General features: G+C 45.3%; 1 pseudogene; it reads right to left on the bottom strand.

Moving 5' to 3' along the window:
* Window positions 1-1,928: 1,928 nt before the first annotated feature.
* LOC143636639 (acid phosphatase 1-like) lies at window positions 1,929-15,407 on the bottom strand (annotated as a pseudogene).
* Window positions 15,408-17,563: the final 2,156 nt, after the last annotated feature.

The raw sequence follows: 17,563 nt of genomic DNA, 5'->3' as shown, positions 1-17,563 counted from the left end.
GCATATTGTAGATCATTTGATAACTTACTGACTGATAGTAAATTGCATTTAAAATCCGGAACATGTAAAACATTTTTTATTGTTATTCCATTTTGCAAGGTGTAATCCCCGCGACCTCACTGGGTATTGTTGCACCATTCGGTATAGTGACCGGAGACTCATAATTCCTTCTTGTCAAATTTTTTTTAGAAGAGAATTATCATAGGTAAAATGCTCAGTAGCACCCGAGTCAATAAACCACTTACCTTCACGGTTAATGTTACCTGCCATGTTAGCAAACGATGCATTTTCTTCCTTTCCCGTTTCATTCTTGCTTCCAAAAAACTCTACAAATTGTTTGTATTGTTCCTCGTTAAGACATGGTATTGGACTCGGTTGACTCTTGACCCAAGTGTCCCTTGGTATTGTCTGTTTTCCTTTGCCCGGCCACCACGCCGGGTAACCGACCCGTTTAAAACAAGCATCCTTTTTATGGCCATCCGTGCCACAAAAATCACAATGCTAAACCAGTTCACCAACATTTCCTTTGCTTTCCTTCTGAAGAAACTTGTTTTGTGACTCACCTTGGTCTCGTGTGGTTGGAATAACCGATTTGAACGCAGCGGAATCGGTGGTTGATCTTTTGGTTTTGGACACAACTCTTTGTTGCTCATCATTCTTGTTTCCAGCCATGAGGTTAGGGGTTTGGGCTGGTGTTTGTTTTTTATTTTTGTTTGTAAAAGATCTTAACACTGCTCTGATGCCATAATAAATTTTGTATTATGATAAAAGATGAATGTATTTGATATAACGATTTTATTCAAACGCAAATCAGAAATTGTCTAGAATATATAACATGATATGGTCAAACATATAAAAGGAAGAACAAATAATCATTCCTAGAATCAATGAGTCAGGATGGAAACAATCTATGGCTTAAATGTGTAGAATAAATCTCGGTATGGTAAAAGGAATAAGTATCGGCCTTTATTAATTATGTGTGATGATTTGTATTCGTGTTATTGTGATTGATTTTCTTGTGTGTGAGTGATAGATCAAGTTTTAGATTGATCATTTTTATCAAAATAAGATGTGTCTATGTATCGAATTAAGCACTCTTGTTAGCAAATAAGTCTTACCAATAAGTCGTCACGCTAGAAGTGATTGCTTGGTTCTTGTCTTCGTAACTGTTTCAACTTTTCTATTTTTATTTTTGTGTATTTTTGTGTGCTTATTACTTTCGAATTTCATTAATTACAATTCAGCTTAACTTTTGTTTAATTCAATATTAGAAAACCATTTTGCATTTACATCTTATAATTGAAAAATACTTATAGTAATCACATGATACTCGTGTATATGATATTTAATATTAACATATTATATGAAAATATATCATATATTGATTACCATGTGAATACCATATCATGATCTGTAAACAATAACTTAATAATAAAGTTGATTTTTGTATGATATTGTTTTTTTATAATAAATTATTGTATTCTGTGGCTATCTTATGCCCTTAAGTATCCCAATACACGTCTTTGACTCATGTGGATAAAATGTAATATTTCTTTTGATATTGTTTGTGATAATAAATTATTGCTTTCTACTTTTCTTTCCCTACCTCTTTTGTACCTTTCATACATGCACAAGCATATGTGATCGATACATATCTTTAAAAAAAAATATTTAAAAATACAGGGTTTTTTAGCTGGTTTTAGTGGTGAGCACGGCCATAAAACCTTAACATAATTGAGCATGGATGACATAACTACGTTTTTATTGCCAAGATTTTGTAAAAACTACAATCATTCATACTAAATGCTGAAGTTCCTAATTATTACATAAATTAAGTTCGGTTTTCTCAACTTTAAACAAACCTTATTAATACAAACTTAAACCAACAAGCAACTTGTCATTCCCATTGACATATAGCGTGTCAACGACTAACCAATGTAATACATTCGATCGGGCAGCTTGAAGGCGCGATCTCCAGGGTTGCTACCGAGCAAATCGCTCCATTGATCACCCATGTTCCCTCGAATTCTATACCCACCCTCTTCTAACTCCTTTCTTTTGCTTGATTTAGCTGCGGATACAAGCCATCAGGGAAGGCTACCCGCACTAATAGCAAGGCTACATGCACAAGGCACTCAATAATTCAGAGTCACCTGAAGGAATGAGCAACGCGGGAATACTCCCGCCCAAATGAGCCAGTCCGTATGCTTCTGGAATATCTTTTGTACTATACCTGCCAAGGTATGGACAAAATAGACAAGATCTGACCAAAGCAGCCCATGAACCAATCACAGGGTGACAGCTCACCGACAACAGTACGAGGAGGAGCATGCTCTAGTACTGTTTGTCACTATTAGCCGCTGCCTACTCACCAACCTTTGTCGTGGCACGCACATAGCCTGCAGTTGGTGGAAAGGGAACAGTATACATCCGGCCTTGTCACTATCAGCCGCTGCCTACCCACCAACCAGCATGGCACGTGCGTAGCCCATAGTTGGTAGAACAGGAATATTATACAGCTGGCTGTACCTGCTTGGAAACCTACCTTCGGCTATAAATACTCCAACACCTTGGAACGGTAGGATCATCTGGTATTTTACCTTCACTAGCTATTTCTCTCAATATACACTTATATTCAGAGCAATCTAGTCTGATTCTCACGCCGGAGGGTGGTCACAAGGAGGAACCCCCCCCCCCCCCTTCTCAGTGATGAGCTCACGGTGTTTGTTTTGCAGGTCATCTGAAGAACATCCTTCTTTACCAGACCTGACCCTCGTGGGAAACATCTATTTAACCCCCAGATTATCCGTAATCTGCCCGGGGTCGGTTAGTGTTTCTTCATTGGCGCCATCCGTGCATAAAAGCTAGAACTAATTCTCAGTTTTTTCAAAATTTCTGAAGAAATGGTTAACGTTACTCCGATCCCAAGGCCAGTAAGTAACCAGGAAACCCCGGTAACCACAACCCCAGCCACTGGGAGGAACACCGGCGGTTATACAAATTTTACGAACACTACCCCGGTTACCCAAGCCGGGACAAGTGCAGTAAACAATATTTCACTGGGGTTCACTGATGCCCAGTTGGATAAACAGACGACGCTCCCTCGCTAAACACTCGATCAAGTTAAGGCGTGGGCCGAAGCACGTCAGAAAGAGTTCCAAGCTGAGTTGGATGAACGTTTGCGTTCACTCCAACAGGCTGACGAATTCGGAAGTACTCGACAACAGCTCAACATGAACAGTGAGTGCGAGTACTCAGACGATGATCGGGAGGAATCCGACACCGACGCAAACCCTCGCCACAGGGCGAAAGGGAAGCGTAAGGAAACGGACTTCCAATCAAGAAGGAATTTTGGAGAAACCTTCAAACCAAGGAACGCGGGAGGAAACCCACGTGACTTCTCCAAAACCTTTAGACCAACTGCCGCAAATGCGGGAAAGTCCAAGTTTGCAAGGGACATTGCGGAAGCAATCGCCCCGAAAAGTGCCAAACAAATGTCCAACATCGGCACCTATGATGGTATGTCCGACCCTGATGATCACTTGAACAGATTCATAGCGGGGGCAACCGTCAGCAGCTGGACGGAACCCACGTGGTGTTATATGTTCCAGATGACGCTGGTTGGAGCAGCTAGGGCGTGGTTTGATCGTTTACCGGTCCACCACATCTATGATTGGGCGGACTTTCAGCACAAGTTCAGCCAACACTTCAGTCAACAGAGGAAATATACTGAAGAACAGTGGACGATCCTCAACTGCGTGAGAGAAGAGGATGAATCTTCACTAGACTTCATCACTCGCTTCAACTCCAAAAAGTTGAGTCTGGGCGACATAAGTGAAGATCTTGTTCGCGCCGCTTTCATCCAGGGCGCCGAATACCCAGAGCTTATCCGCACGTTGACGGGTAAGGACGGCATGCCATCAACATGGGATGCCATCATGACGGCGGCTAAGCGCTTTGCCGAAACGGAGAAGCAACTGGGTAGGGACCTTCCCCAGAGTACACATCTCTACACGCAGAGGACCAGAGAAAACAATGTTCGGATCGCCCGGCAGAACAAAAAGAGGAAGCTAGGTATTTGGCAGTCAAGGGTAAACTTTGACACCTCACCCAGCTCTCGCCCTCTTGTTGGCGGAAGGGATAACACGCACCCTTCAAGCCGAAAACACCGGTGGACGCCACTCACCAAAAGCGTCACGGAGATATTTGCTACCGAAAAACTCCCATGGCCAAAAGCTCCGATGATCCGGCAACGACCTAATGCGGATCAGAGCAAATTCTGTGACTTCCACGGGACAAAGGGTCACAGTACAGAGGAGTGTACATCCTTGAAGGATGTGGTTGAAACATTCGTCAAGGATGGAAGACTTGCACACCTTGTGGCATCAATCAAGAATGGAGGGAGGAATGACAAACGGTACAAAGGCAATGGACGAAAGCCCGTTGACATCAGCATCCACATGGTTCATACTAACATCACAGGAAGAAAAGGACGAGCGACAGAACCATGCGCGTGGAAGGAGGCTGAAGTGCGCTTCCCGCGAGTGCCAGGAGGACCCAGCAAAGAAGGCCCTATCGTCATCAAAAGCCAGCTGGGGCACTACATCACTTCACGCACTCTTGCTGACAATGGCGCCTCGTCAACGGTGATGTACAGGCAGTTCTTCGACAAGCTAGATGACGAAGACAAGGAACGCCTGGAAACGGTCTGCGCCTCGATGGAAGGGTTCGACGGCAGCACAAACACCCCCCTGGGTATCCTATCTTTCCCCGTCACTCTCTCGGACGGGAAACACCCGCACAGAAGATGTGGACTTTGTCGTAATGAGGAAGCCACACCACACATACGACATTCTCTTTGGGAGAGACGGGATGGCAAGATTCAACGCCGTGGTATCTTCAGTCCACGGCATGATGGGGTGGCCAATAGCTGAGGGTGTAGCGATGATCACCGGCATTCCCCAGGTATGCATCGCATCTGTCTCATCTAAACCTAAACCAAAGATGGCTAAACCAACCATCACCGAACCGGAAGAATGGGCCTTCAATGGCAAATACCCGGACCAGGCCGTTACCATTGGCCCAACAGTCATTGATCCCACGCGCACCTTACTCAAACGCTTACTACTGAAAAACGCTGACATCTTCGCATGGACACCAGCTGACATGACTGGTGTACCTCGAAGTAAGGCAGAGCATAAGCTGAAGTGTGACATGGCTTTTACGCCAGTCATACAAAAGCGCAGAGTAATGGGGGCGGAACAAGCTAACGCGTGTAGAACCCAAGTCAAGGAACTCCTTGACGCGGGCATCGTACGCGTTAGCAGATATCAAACATGGGTTGCAAATCCCGTTATGGTACCGAAAAATAACAAACAATGGCGCATGTGCATAGATTTCAAAGACTTAAACAAAGCATGCCCCAAAGATTGTTATCCGTTACCCGAAATTGATCTTAAGGTAGATTCGTTAGCACCGTTTCGCCTTAAATGCTTCCTGGATGCGTATAAGGGGTATCATCAAATCCACATGGCCGTTGATGATCAGGACAAAACCGCTTTTCGGACGCCCGATGGCACATTTTGTTATCAAATGATGCCATTCGGACTTAAGAATGCCGGGTCCACATATCAACGACTGATGGACAAAGAGTTCATTGCCCAAATTGGGAGGAACTTGGAAGTCTACATGGATGACTTGGTCATCAAAAGCCCTGACGCAGAAGCAATGTTGAAAGACATCGAAGAAACTTTCGACACGCTCAGGAAGATAAACATGAAGCTCAACCCGAGCAAGTGTTCCTTTGGGATGGAAGAAGGGAAGTTCTTAGGGGTCATCGTCACTAAAGATGGCTTTAGAGCGAACCCTGAAAAGGTCGAGGCTATTATCAAAATGGAATCACCTACTACCATCAAGCAAGCTCAGACACTGAATGGACGACTAGTTGCACTTAACCGCTTTTTGGCAAACCATGCGGACAAGTCGTTTCCTTTCGTGTCAACATTAAGGAACTGTTTGAAGAAAACGCACTTCCGCTAGACACCAGAAGCGGAAGCAGCTTTTCAGGAGATTCGATCACGCTTGATTGAACTCCCAACGCTCACAGCACCAGAAGCAGGGGAGGAATTAATCCTATACCTTTCCGCCACAGATAGAGCAACCGGAGCAGTCCTACTAGCAGAGCGGAAAGGCATCCAGATGCCAATCTACTATGTTAGCCGTGTCCTGACAGACGTAGAAACCCGGTACTCCACCCTGGAAAAATTAGTCTTAGCACTTGTACAAGCTTCACGCAGGCTGAGACGATATTTCCAGGGTCACCCAATCACCATTCTCACCAACTTCAAACTCGCAAACGTTCTAGGCAAACCCGAATTATCAGGACGTCTAGCCAAATGGGCAATTGAGTTGGGGGAATATGCGATAAAGTACAAGCCAAGACCAGCTATGAAAGGCCAAGTCCTGGCCGACTTTATTGCAGAAGTCCCCGCTTCACGGGAGAAAGAGTGCCAGGAGGAGGCTAAACCCTCCCCAGCACAGGACATCAATGATGTCTGGCGACTCTACACTGATGGAGCAGCCAGCAACGAGGGTTCAGGCGCAGGGTTGAAATTAACCAACCCAGCAGGCCAAGAATACACTTACGCTATTCGACTGGACTTTCCAAGTACGAATAACGAAGCCGAGTACGAAGCATTCTTGGCCGGGCTGATAATTGCGCGTAAAATGGGAGTGAAAAACTTGGAAGCCCACGTAGATTCCATGTTAGTGGCCAATCAGATAAACGGAACGTACACGGCCGTGAACGACACAATGGCCCTATACCTCGCACAAGCAAAAACACTTATGCGCGATTTTAATGATTGTAAAGTCATACACGTCAAGCGTAGCGAAAACAAATCTGCGGATGCGTTAAGCAAGCTTGCGTCATTAGCCTTCACCCATTTGGGAAAGGACATCCGCATTGAACTCCTTGAAGCACCATCAGTCCCGCACAAGGAAATTTGTGTCATCCAAACCGGTACAGAAACGTGGATGACACCAATAATAAATTACCTTGCAGCGGGTATACTACCAGAGTCGAAAAAGCAGGCAAGAAAACTACGCTGTAAAGCACTGAACTATCAACTCATCGATGACATCCTTTACAGACGTAACTTTCTTGGTCCACTCCTCAGATGCGTCGATGACCAAGATGCCGACTACCTCCTAAGGGAAGTACACGAAGGCATCTGTGGGATACACGCAGGTCCACGCGCAGTTGTAGCTAAGCTAAACAACGCGGGATACTTTTGGCCGGGGATGCATACGGATGCACTGGCATACATCAGAAAGTGTAGGTCTTGCCAACTCTACGCACCCAACACGCATCGCCCGAAGAATGAACTTGTTCCAGTCACCTCTTCATGGCCATTTCAGAAGTGGGCCATCAATGTGACAGGCCCATTTCCCACAGCAGCAGGGAACGTTCAGTATCTAGTGGTCGCCATCGACTACTTCACCAAGTGGATAGAAGCTAAACCCTTAGCCCAAACAACCGCAAAACATATCAAAAAATTTATTTGGGAATTTATTATTTGTCATTTTGGACTTCCACAGAATCTAGTGAGCGATAACGGCACCAACTTTGCTGACAAGAAGCTACAACAGTGGCTGAAAGAACTTCAAATCACCCACACCTTTACCTCAGTGGCACACCCGTAAGGTAACGGTGAGGTGGAAAGAGCGAACAAAAGCATCGTCGAAGGCATAAAGAAAAGACTCCTGGAACACAGATCCGGTTGGGTAGACGAAGTTCCACACGTCCTTTGGGCAAACAGAACGCTGAAAAAGGCCAGTACGGGAGAAACCCCGTTCAGCCTCACTTATGGCACTGAAGCCATGGTCCCAGTCGAAATTGGTTTGCCCTCACCAAGGGTCTTGATTCAGCCAGATGACAATGATGCGGAAAGACGGTTAGACCTTATGCTAACCGAGGAACGCAGAGACTTAGCCGCAGCGCGTGAAGAAAACTACAAGCGACAAATGCAAAAGTACTACAACACGCGGGTAAAACTCTGCAACTTCAACGTAGGAGACTACATATTGCGTAACAACGAGGCTTCAAACCAAGAGCGCCCAGGAAAACTGGCACCGGTCTGGGAAGGACCATACATTATCAAAGAAATTTTGGGAAAAGGCGCATACCGGCTCGAAAGGCTCGATGGCACTCCTATCCCAAGAACATGGAACGGAGCTCAATTACGCAAATGTTACATGTAGATCAATTCCAAATTTGTAAAGAAAAGGCCTAGAGCCACTTCTAATGGGAATGATTCTCCTTTCACATTGTGTTGATAGCCTTACCTTTATACTTATGAACTTCCCACGCTGATATGCTGGTATTCACCGCATAAATATGGGAAGAAGTAAGTCGTTGCGTGTGGAAGGCGGCAAAACCCGCATAAACACAAAACGGTAAAAATTTCAAAGGAAAACCTTCACGCAGGTCAGCCATAGGTGAAGTTTGGTCATCCCAATAAATGAAAGTGACGGTCCTACCCGCACAATCATGATAAAGGAAACTGAACATTGACCTATTGGCAACCACGTGTCGAAAGGTTAACTTATTTAAAACACTTAGAAAATTTCAAAGGAAAAGATGAGGAAAACTTCCACGCAGGTCAAATATAGGTAAAGTTTAGCCATCCTACTAAGTGCAATTGACGGTCTTATCCGCACAATCACTAAAGAGGACGCAAAACTTTAACTTATTATCTGCCACGTTGAAAAGTTAACTTATCTAAGTACTAAAGAAATTGCTAAGTTAAATCAAAATATGCGTGAAATAAACAAGGCAAGGCATTAGCAAATAATCTTTATTCCATCGAAATTCAAATATTACAAAGATTGCTGGGTACATACCCGCATACAAAAGAAGCTATACAAAAATAAAAAATCTATAATGGTGGAAAGGGATCTTAAGGATCAAGCTTCAGGACCACTTCCACTTGGACCCGCACCATCAGTAGAATGTGGCGGTTCAAGGAAAGCTTTAAGGATAGCTAGCCCATCATCAGCAGCAGCAATCTCGTTCACCTTCTCCACCACCGGATGCGGGAAGGCAGTATACTGATTCACTGCTTGGTTATACGCAGCTTCAGTATCCACATTGTAAAGAGGGAAGTTGGAAGGCGGGATGCCTTGTTCAACAAACCCTAGACCAAGCAGGAAGCCAGCCTTTTCCCCATCCTCATGAGAAGCGTTGAGGGCTGCGCTCATCGCATCGTCATATGATGTGTTCGTGAACACCCGATGCACAACCTACAAAACAGAAGTTTGTCAAACTCAAGAGTAAGGAAAAGCGTAAAGTTAGAAGTTAGGAAGCTGCGCATACCTGCGACAACGCTTCTCGAAGAACCCATTCCTTGGCAACCAGAGCCTCCTGGAGGGCAGCTTGAGCTTCATTACGGGCGCGTTCGGCTTCGTTCTTTGTGAGGTTGGCAAGCAACACATCTTTGGCTGCAGCCTCTTCGACGCCCTTTAGCTTACGCTCTGTGTGGTCAAGCACCCCCCTCTGGTCCAAGATCTCTTGGAGCTTCTTGGCATCTTCCATGGCCAAGGCATCATGAGCCTGCTGGAGCCTCTCTAATTTGGCTTTAAGTTCCTCATTTTCGATGCGTAGAGGCTCAGCAGCAGCTTCAGCCTTGGTGGCCCTCTCGGTTGCGTTCCTGGCAGTTTCCTTGGCCAGCCGAAGCTGTTCGTTAACAGCTTGGGCAGCCTTGGAACGGGCCTCCAGACGAGCCTGAACGTCAACCTCAAAGGCCTTGAAGGCCTTCTCCTTTTCTGCAGCAACGGCTGCAAGCTTCACATTCTCCTCCCGGATGGCCCGCGCCTGAGCCACTTCAAGGCTACGCGCCGTCTTTAACTTGTCGTTTTCACGACAAAGTAGCTCGACGCGCGGCTGCATCCGGGCGAGAAGGATTCTGAGCTCGTTGGACAGCCTACCTTCCTGGTAGCTGGCCATGGCCTCCCCCAGCGCACCGCTTGGGGCGGCGTGACGCGCCCATTCCACGCAGTCCTCAGCAGTACGGAGGGTCGTTCCCCGGCGGATCTTCCACCGAGGAGCGTACACCTCGTTGGAATCACGAACTGCAATAAAACAAAAAACGGTTAGAGAAAGAAAGGATGAAAGGGATATAGGCCAAAATAACCCTACGCACCTGTAGGGTCGACAACAGGCTGATAGCCACCAAACCCGTCACCTGAACCTAAGGGATATCCATCCAAAAGGTCAAGGAGACGGGAAGGAGGCAAGGATTGGCTAGACGCCCCAGCCCAAAACGTACCTGAAGGACCGGCCGTAGTCGCAGGCGCCGGAGGAGACGTGGTGGAGGCTGCTGCGGCGGAAACCAACGGAGGTGAACTCACCGGAGGTGAACTCACAACCGTGGCCGCGGCTGCGGAAGAACCCGCAAGAGATATCACCGCCGGCTCAGTGATGGATTCGGTAAAAATGGCACTGACAGCCGGCGGGGATAAGGTTACAGCTTGAACAGTTGGCTCAACGGGATGAGCAACTGAACCAATACTGCAAGCAGGCGTAGCCGCCTGGGTCATCGCCTCGGGTAGGTTGACCAAACCTACCTTCATGGGTCCAGAGCTGCTCCCTCCCGCTCCACTTTGGAATGCCGTAGCATCCACGCCTGCACGAAGACAAGATATATAAGTATAACGGCGGAAAGATAAGAAGTTAAAATTATGAACACTTACGGGTCTTTTTGAGCCTGAAGGAGCGAACAGGCGGGGACGAACCCGATGGAGCCGGCCTCTTCGTACCGGTTACCGTCGTCGTCCTGGGCTGCTCGGAGGTGACAGCCGTTTCAACCTCCGGAGCAGTGGTCTTAACAACACCGGGGTTCCCCGCCGCCTCTTCACTCTCGGTCTCTGACTCGGACCGATTCACCGGATCGGCAGCGGAGGCAACCTTCGCCTTCCCCTTCCCGCCGGCAGCCTTCTTCTTCCTCGCCAATAAAGGACCATCTGCGGATTCCTCAGAAGACGATAAAATTAGAGGAATTCCCGCAGAGGTTTCAGCATTGACAGGGCGAGGGTTAAAAAGTTCTTTACCTGGCCGCCTGTCGCTCAGGATCTCATGGCCTGGCGGGTAGACCTCCACGAACCGATCCGCCGTCTGCTCAAGGATGGGCAACTCGTTCTCATCCAGAGCACGAGTACCCATCCGAGCGGGACCATCACTCTCCCGCGGCTGCAGGAGAGACTGCAAGTCGTTTCCCTCTGAAAAAAAAAAAAAAAAAAAAAAAGAGAAACAGTTAGAAGAAAAACCTATATCAACAAAGAAGACAGAGCATACCATAAGGGACAGAGTTCAAACCGTATTCGAGGACGATGGGAATCTGGGACGCCTCCTTCCACACCCGGCTCATCCCGAGCATCACCATCCCGGACTCCGCAAAGCGGTACACCGGAGTCTGGATCCGGGAGATCTTGGCGAACCACTCCGCCTCCTGGTGGTTGAGGGCGTGAAGGGCGGGGAGTGCTCTCCCATTCTTAAACGTCATCGCAAGGGGGACGACGCGAGCGGAGATAAAGAAAAACTCCCGCTTCCACGACCGAAGACTGCGCTCGGTGGCGCAAATCTTCAGACCCTTGATCCGGTTGACCAGGGTGTACCACCCTTGGATGCACCTCCAGGAGTAGAAGGTCATCAGGCGGTCGACATGGGGCTCTACACCCATAATGAGGCACACCCACTCGAAATGGCGGATCTTCGCGATCGCCATTGGGTGTACCTCCGTCAAGTGTACACCGTGTCTCTCCAGAACACGGTACACAAACTTCGTCAATGGGAACCTCAGATTCCCAAAGACGAAGAATGCAGCGTACACCTTTATCTTGCCCTTGGGGGCATCGTACACCGTCTGATGAGGCTCCGGAAACTCAGGCTCGAAAGGCTCGAGCATGAACTTCCGGACGATGTACTGGTAGAGGTCAGTAGGAAGAGCGCACTGGCACTCGCCGGCAGTGCTCTTGTCGTCCTTTTCGGACGTCGACGTCGGGTTCTCGACGAACAACACAGCCTCCTCGGCAGTGGCCTCAAAATCACGGGTAGAAGACATGTTTTGGATGTACAGAACAACGATTTCAGAAGAATGCTCGACGGAATAGTGAGTATTCGCCGGAAATCGTTTTAAGAAGATGAAGAGAGAAGTGAAAGTGTGGACTAAGGTGCACCCTTTCGCCCTTTATATATTCATCGCAATTAATGGGATGAATTTAATGCGGAAGAGAGAGAAATCGCAGGTGCAATGAAACTATGACACGTGGCAAAGAGCAAGCTGACAACAGCTGTTGAAAGGACGCGTGCCATTAATTTCGCGGCCACGCGCCCGAAAAATTGCGCCCACGCGCCTGAAAAAGCGCCTGGAATGACCATATACTGTCACGTCGCCATAACTTCCTGCACGTCCTGACACTGTCAGAAGAAACCGTCGGACGACGTTTCAACAGTTTGGACTGTTCTTATCCTTTCACCAACTCTTCGAATTTCAAAAAGATTCAAAAGTAAGCGGGAAAATACCCCCTACCTTGGCAACCAAGTAACTATAAGACAAGTGCGAGTACAGTGTCAAGGCAAAACCCTTCACATACTTAGCACCCACAGGGAATGGACGCCAAGAATACCTTGGAAGTAAGATAACTATAAGACGAGTGCGGGTACAGTGTCAAGGCGAAACCCTTCACATACTTAGCACTCGCAGGGAATTGAAACCAAGAAGGATCTTCTGGGCCATGCTTGCGGAAAGGGAAATAACATCCCCGCATAGCGGGAACGTTGAGAACTAGATTGTTTGAAGCTCCAGGATGGAATTGGTTCTTTAACATAATTGATCACTATGTTTAAAACTACCAAAACCTCGTGGAGAATCTACAAGTGAAACTCAACGCTCCTGACTTGCGAGGAGGTTACACACCTACCCGCATCATACCCAAAGATCAAGCAGAAAAGTCGGGAATTTCTGCACGTGACATTAGGGAAACCGCGGGAAGAATCCCCACGGACAACCTTAAAACTAAATCCTTTTCAAAACCCCTTGCTTAAGTCCAAAGTTCACCTCACTTATTAACAATTCATGAGAAGAACATTGGACTGGGGGGACTTGAAGAGGTAGGTCCCAGCAGAGCACAGTTGGACCCGCAGAACTCACCTTGAAGAGGGACGTTTGCGCAAGGACCAACTGGTTCCGCAGGACCCACCATGCTCAGAGATAAAGACCTTACGCGCAGTACGCCAGCTGTTCCCGCAGGGAAAGCCTCCCAATGGTGAAGTATCCCGCCTGTCCCCGCAGCTGCGGATACAAGCCATCAGGGAAGGCTACCCGCACTAATAGCAAGGCTACACGCACAAGGCACTCAATAATTCAGTGTCACCTGAAGGAATGAGCAACGCGGGAATACTCCCGCCCAAATGAGCCAGTCCGTATGCTTCTGGAAGATCTTTTGTACTATACCTGCCAAGGTATGGACAAAATAGACAAGATCTGACCAAAGCAGCCCATGAACCAATCACAGGGTGACAGCTCACCGACAACAGTACGAGGAGGAGCATGCTCTAGTACTGTTTGTCACTATTAGCCGCTGCCTACTCACCAACCCTTGTCGTGGCACGCACATAGCCTACAGTTGGTGGAAAGGGAACAGTATACATCCGGCCTTGTCACTATCAGCCGCTGCCTACCCACCAACCAGCATGGCACGTGCGTAGCCTATAGTTGGTAGAACAGGAATATTATACAGCTGGCTGTACCTGCTTGGAAACCTACCTTCGGCTATAAATACTCCAACACCTTGGAACGGTAGGATCATCTGGTATTTTACCTTCACTAGCTATTTCTCTCAATATACACTTATATTCAGAGCAATCTAGTCTGATTCTCACGCCGGAGGGTGGTCACAAGGAGGAACCCCCCCCCCCTTCTCAGTGACAAGCTCACGGTGTTTGTTTTGCAGGTCATCTGAAGAACATCCTTCTTTACCAGACCTGACCCTCGTGAGAAACATCTATTTAACCCCAGATTATCCGTAATCTGCCCGTGGTCGATTAGTGTTTCTTCAGTATGCCACCGCATTACTATGATCATTGTCTCCCCTACACATATTTCCAAACAATATACATTATTTTAAAAACACGAAGTGCATGCATGGAAGTAGGTGACAACAATGATTTATTCAAGAAAACATTAAATAAAGAGATTAGAAAAAAAATAGTAAAAAGTAAAAAAAAAAATAAAAAATAAAAAGATGTATTACTCACTTTAGGATGAGCTTTAGCCATTGAGTATAACCAACTACCTTTAGATTTTTGACACGAGGTTGTTTGAAAGCTTTCTTTGTTCCGGTGAGAAACACGATCTTAAATCCGAGCTTTACAAGCTTTTTGTACAGTTTAAGAGACCCAGGGATCGTCGGCGCTGCTGCTTTCTCCACCCATTGGTTAAACTTCGTGCCATTAAATGGTATGAACCTTAGTATTCAAAACAAACTCATAAAATACAAGAACGCCATAAAAAACCAGAAAGAAGAATAATAAATAATTATTTTATAAGTTATTAGAGCATCTCACACTCTATATTATCTATAGCCGACCCTAAGGATGTGTGAGTCGCATCCTCAGCCAAGCGACATTTTTATGGGGGGTCAAAATTATTATCCTTAATCTCTAAAATATAAAAATAAATATAGTTTTTCACTTATTTTATTTCAAATCATATAATTCTTTATACTCTACAAAATATAGTAGAAAGTAATAGTAACTATTTATATACAGAGAGATTAAGTATGTGCGTGTGTATGAAAAGAGAAGATAAAATAGTAAAATAAATGTTTGCAAGTAAGATATAGATAAAAATAAAGAACAAAATGTGAGATATTTTAAAATGTAAAAAAATTAGAGAAAAAAAATAACTTTTTTTAGTTAAAATATAGAAATAAAGATGTAGAATATGATGTGAGTGGTCTTATACCCAAAAGCGATGTCGTCACGAGCATAATAAGGGATATTAGAGAGTGTGGTTTCATCGATATCAAAAACCCAAACGTCCTTGCCGACCTGTGAGGTTAAGGTCCTTAGCATACTTATAGGCTTCGGCCGCAACTATATCGCAGTCCTTGAGGTATTGTTTCCAGAGCATGTAATGCCCGACATAGTTTACGCATGAATCGGGAATTTGGGTCCAATCCCTGAGGTTGTTCGCTTCAACTGCCACCCGCTAACTCAAGCAGTCGAGGATGGGATGTTTGTGGTCGCCAGAGCCGGAATGTGGTGTTAGGAAGTGGATTTGGTTGTTGACCGGTGATGCAACGACTTTTGTGATGGTTAACATAAGAATAAGATATGAGAAACCCATGTTCTGAATGGTAATTGTATTGTAAAGTGGTACCATAATTGTGGTTAAAAACGTCTTGTTTTTGTTTAATAAGATCTCTATTTATGACATATTACGAGTTTGCCACCATAAGTCCTTAAATCAATTTATTGTTATGTATCATGTTTCTAATTAAAATAATAACAAAATGATTAAAGATAATAAACTAATAAAAAAAGGAATTTCTTTTTTATTTTATTTTATTTTTATGTATTTTTTATCTTCTAGCACTTCCATGCACATGTGTGATCATGTTGAAGTTCCCTTGTACGCATTGACTTTAGGTATGATTTTTTTGGGAAAATTCTTAAAATAGGCCACTTGAGGAGAGAGAGTCTCAAAATAAGCCACAAATTTCAAAACTTCTGTTAATAATCCACCGAAATCCATCTCTTCCGTGACATTTGGTTTCCTGCCGATAATTTTCGTCCCACAATGAAATAGTGACACGTGTAAAGGTGTTGACCCCCACCCATGAAATGTCAAAGCAAATATGTTTGACCCGTGAGATTTCAAAGAAAAATCTTTTTGACCCGTGAGATTTTAAGCCAAAACAGTCTCATCCGTGAGTTTTTGAAAAAAATTAAATCCACTTTATTCCACCATTAATTCACCACCACCACCACCGGCACTTGTCGGAAAATGGAGAAGAAGATTGAACCATTGATTCACCACCACCGCCGCCGCCACTTGCCGGAAACCAGAGAAGACAATGGAACCATTGATTCACCACCACCACCACCGTAACTTGCCGGAAACCGGAGAAGACGATGAAGAAGATGACGTGATGCAGACATGTTGATGTTGGAAGACGACATAGTTGATTCACCATGAAATGGAGGCTAGCACGAACACAACGGTGGCCGAATATGTTGATGTTGGATGGTGAAGGCGACAGTGGCCAGACATGGTGATGTTGGATGGTGAATACGACGGTGGGCGGAAACGGTGGTTGGAGATAGCGTAACCGACGGTGGGCAGAGATGGTGATGTTGGATGTTGAAGGACGGAGATGGTGACGAAGATTGATCGGGATTATTTCAAAGAAGTGAGGTGGTGTGGTGGTGATGGTTGTGGTGGTGGTGAATTAATGATGGATAGAGAAGAATTCAAACTTTTTCCAAATCTTACGGAAAAGATGGTTTTCAAGGAAATAGTTTTGGTATCAAAACTCACGGTCCAGACGGATTTGGCTTGAAATCTCAGGGGTCAGACAGATTTGGCTTGAAAATCTCATGGGTCAGACGAATTTGACTTGAAATCTCACGGATTTGACACAAACCCAAATGTCACGAGTCAGACAGATTTGGTTTGAAATCTCAAAGGTTAATGAATTATTATGGGATTTTTTAAATTTTTTGGCCTAAATTAAAATTTTCTCTCCTTAATTAGCTTATTTTGAAAATTTTTCCTTTTTTAATGAGGTGGTCTAGGAAAATAGTAATGCCACTACGTTACATATGTGATTTATTGTTTGCTAATTATATATAGAAAAAGACACTAATTTACTGTTTCTTCTTTTTCTTGCATTAGCTGTTGTACACTGTGCTCTGGTTACTGTACATATCAACCCTTCTCATTCAAGCTCCACGTATATGCACACGTGTAACACTTTGCTTCTTTCTTCTGTCCATGATGTCTTTAAACACAAAAACCAGGAGATTGAATTTGAAGTTGATTCTAGAGAGAGACGGAGACATCCGCGACACAGTGAGACAACTGCCATGGCGATGGTGGTTTCAGGTTAGGGTGTTATCTATTGTTTGATTTGGTTGTGATGGATTGTTTTTTTCACAGGTAAAAACGCATGAATCAAGCCTTGCTTTTTGTGGATAAAGTGCAGACCATCACTCCACCCATCATCGTCGAAGGTCAGTGTTGTCAGTTTTAGGTTTGGGCTTCCTGTACGATTAATCATGCAAGTTAGGATTTTCAATTTCTTTCGTCTTCGTATTATTAAATTTATGGGAATTTCTGTGGCGCCGAGGAGGGACGAGGGCAGAAGAAAGACCCTTTTGGAGTTAGCGATTACATCTACATAAACCCTACTATGAACATAAGAAAGAAACCAGATTTTGGACACCCCTTATTATATAAAGTAAAGTTTCTTAGACCTTATTTTTTTCGATATGTGAAGA

This window comes from Bidens hawaiensis, unplaced genomic scaffold (genome assembly GCF_021521415.1).
Source record: "Bidens hawaiensis isolate Kalapana, Puna unplaced genomic scaffold, B.hawaiensis_p1.1 tig00008036_1, whole genome shotgun sequence".
In the NCBI taxonomy this organism is placed as follows: domain Eukaryota; kingdom Viridiplantae; phylum Streptophyta; class Magnoliopsida; order Asterales; family Asteraceae; genus Bidens; species Bidens hawaiensis.
The sequence above is the reverse complement of the archived record's forward strand: the minus strand, read 5'-3'. Positions and strand labels throughout refer to the sequence as shown.